This window comes from Lemur catta, unplaced genomic scaffold, assembly GCF_020740605.2.
Source record: "Lemur catta isolate mLemCat1 unplaced genomic scaffold, mLemCat1.pri scaffold_128_ctg1, whole genome shotgun sequence".
Taxonomy (NCBI): domain Eukaryota; kingdom Metazoa; phylum Chordata; class Mammalia; order Primates; family Lemuridae; genus Lemur; species Lemur catta.
Genome location: NW_025423757.1, coordinates 107,397 through 110,684, shown reverse-complemented (window position 1 = coordinate 110,684; position 3,288 = coordinate 107,397). Strand labels below are relative to the sequence as shown.

General features: G+C 48.6%; 1 pseudogene; it reads left to right on the top strand.

Annotated features, from left to right (window-relative positions):
* Nucleotides 1–1,460: 1,460 nt before the first annotated feature.
* LOC123629282 lies at nt 1,461–2,285 on the top strand (annotated as a pseudogene).
* The last annotated feature ends 1,003 nt before the right edge of the window (nt 2,286–3,288 follow it).

The following is a 3,288-nucleotide window of genomic DNA, read 5'->3' as shown; positions in this document are numbered from 1 at the left end:
CCTGCCTGGTAGTTGAGATTTCTGGGTGGGGTGTAAGTGTGGGGCTTCTGTCAGCCCTGCATTTGATTTGTTTACCTCCAGAGTTGGTAAGTGCATATTTGCGTGAGATGGGAAAAGTTGGATCGTGCTTCGGATTTCATCCTGACACTTTTGAAATCACCAGTGTGTTGGTAATTATTTGCCATTTCCATAGCGTTTTGCACCGTAAGAGTCCTGAGGTCGGTCTTTAAATCCTGAAGCCTATGATGCTTTTCGCAGGGAAACCTCTGCTGAGGCCCAGGTAACTTGCTGTTTCCCATAGCTGGCACAGGAGCCTTGGAAGAAAGGATTCTTTTCAGTATTATTTCACCATCCTTTCACCACTGTTTCAAGAAGGGGAGGCCTTGTCAACCGTTAGCGTAAGAATCCTTCTTTGGAGATGAGATATTTTTCTGGGGTGGCAAGTGCAGGGCCCCTGTCAGTCCTGGGTTTGTCGGACTAGCACCAGACATGAGAAGTGCGACATTGTGGGACAGGTGAATAGTGCGGATCCTATTTCAGTCTAAAGACTGAAACAGGATCCGCACTTTTCACCATTCCTTTCAGAATCATTTGATTCATCAGCTAGGAATGGCAATTGCTTCTCCAGACCAATCGAAGGCTAGGCCAAAGTAACTCGATCTTTCCAAGAGTTGTGTGGCACAATTTTTGAAACAACCGCTAGGCGGAGAACTATTTGGCTTTTTTCCATAGCACTTTTCACCATAATCGTCATAAGGTTAGTCTCTGCACCCTTAAGCATACGAGAGTTTTCACAGACGAAAGCAGGCTGAGGCCTGGTAAACTTGGCATTTCCAATAGTTGGACTTAGAGACTACAAAGAAAGTGTTCTTTTAAGTATTATTCCACTGTGGTTTCACCAGTGTTTTCACAACCCGAGCTAGGTTCTCGTATTAGCATGAGAATCCTGCCTGGTAGTTGAGATTTCTGGGTGGGGTGTAATTGGGGGTTTCTGTCAGCCCTGCCTTTGATTTATTTACCTCCAGAGTTGGAAAGTGCATATTTGGGTGAGATGGGAAAAGTGTGGATCGTGCTTCAGATTTCATCCTGACACTTTTGAAATCACCAGTATGTTCGTAATTATGTGCCATTTCCATAGCGTTTTTTACTGTAATAGTGATAAGGTTAGTCTCTGCATCCCGAAGCCTATGATGCCTTTCGGTAGAGAAAACTCTACTGAGTCCCAGGTAACTTGGTATTTCTCAGAGCTGACACCGGAGCCTTGGAAAATGGGATTGTTTTCAGTATTATTTCACCATCCTTTCACCACTGTTTCAAGAATGGGAGTACTTTTCAAGCGTTACCGTAAGAATCCTTCTTTGGAGATGAGATATTTTTCTGGGTGGCAAGTGCAGGGCCTCTGTGACTCCTGGGTTTGTTGGACTAGCGCCAGACATGAGAAGTGCGCCTTTTTGTGAGAGGCCGGCTCCTTTCTCATCAGAGAGAGTAAACCAGCAAAGGTGCCTTCTTCCTGTCTGTGAAGGATGTCACCGCCCAGGGGGAAATAGTCAAGCACTATAAGATCCGCTCCCTGGAGGAAGGGGGCTGCTACATCTCCCTCCGGGTCACCTTCCCCTCGCTCCAGGCCCTGGTGCAGCACTACTGCAAGAAAGGGGATGGTTTGTGCCAGAGGCTGACCGTGCCCTGCGTCAGCCTTGCTCCTCATAACCCCTGGGCCCAGGACAAGTGGGAGATCCCCCGGCAGTCTCTCAGGCTGGTCAGGAAACTCGGATCAGGGCAGTTTGGCGAAGTCTGGATGGGCTACTACAGAAACAATGTGAAGGTGGCCATCAAGACCTTGAATGAGGGAAGGATGTCTCCGGAAGCCTTCCTGGGTCAGGCGAACCTGATGAAGGCTCTGTAGCACGAGAGGCTGGTCTGGCTCTACACCATGGTCCCCAAGGAGCCCATCTATATTGTCACCGAGTATGTGGCCAGAGGGTGCCTGCTGGATTTCCTGAAGACAGACTACGGTGGCAGACTGTCCCTCCCGAGACTGATCGACATGTCAGCCCAGATCACCGAAGGGATGGCGTACATCGAGCACATGAATTCTATCCACCGCTACCTATGGGCGGCCAACATCCTGGTGTCTGAGACCTTGTGTTGCAAAATCGCTGACTTCGGTTTGGCCAGGATCATCGACAGTGAATACACTGCCCAGGAGGGTGAGAAGAGCCCCACAACTGCAGGGGAGACCTTGGGCCTTACCTCCCCGACTCCCCAAAGCCTCTTGACATTACATGGTACGGCCCCATGTGCAAAGACCTGAGAGCACTGTGGTTTCTACAATTCTAGACCAGCATTTCCCTAACTGTGTTCAGCAGAGTAGTAATGCCCCCAGACCTCCCACTGAGGAATGGCTTTAGGATAAGGTCAGTTTGGAGAAACTGCAGTTCATCACCCTTCCTGCCTTGCAGATTCCCAATGCACAGCAGCATAAAGGCACTGAGAAGTCCTGCAGCCAAGCAACAATTCACATTCACCTCACCTGGTGTCTCCTGAACTAGTTTCAGCCCCCAATACTATTTCCACCTGGGTCCTATTAATCTCCCACAGAACTAGGCTTTCACAGAGCACACTTTGGGAAACACAGCTCAAACGTGTGAGCAGCAAACCTTACACCTGAATTAGGGTCTGCACAGAGCTCTCAGTTTTCTCTGCTAATATAACTGAGGTACAAGTTGACTTCACAAGAGGATCCGAGGGGTCAAATACATTTGCCTGTGAGCCAGTGAGATTCGCCGAGCATATGAATCAGCCATGCAAAAGGGTAGATGCGGCTGGTTCCCTGGGGAACTTCAGGCTAGCTGGGCCACTGAGAGAGCCGGTCAAGGGGAGGGAGTGCCACTCGAGCCCTGTGCTCTCCTGGGAACGCCGACCAGGCCCACCGCTTTCACAGGGCCTCATGGGGAATCAGGATGCAAGTCCATCTTCATCGTGATTCTAGGCGGTCCAGGAATACAAAAAAAAAAAAAAAAAAAGACTGAAAAAGGATCCAAACTTTTCATCGTTCCTTTCAGAATCATTTGATTCATCAGCTAGGAATGGCGATTCCTTCTCCAGACCAATCGAAGGCTAGGCCAAAGTAACTCCATCTTTCCAAGAGGTATGCGGCACAACTTTTGAAATAACTGCTAGGTTGAGAACTATTTGGTATTTTTCCATAGCACTTTTCACCATAATTGTCATAAGGTTGGTCTCTGCATCCTTAAGCATACGAAAGTTTTCACAGACAAAAGTATGCTG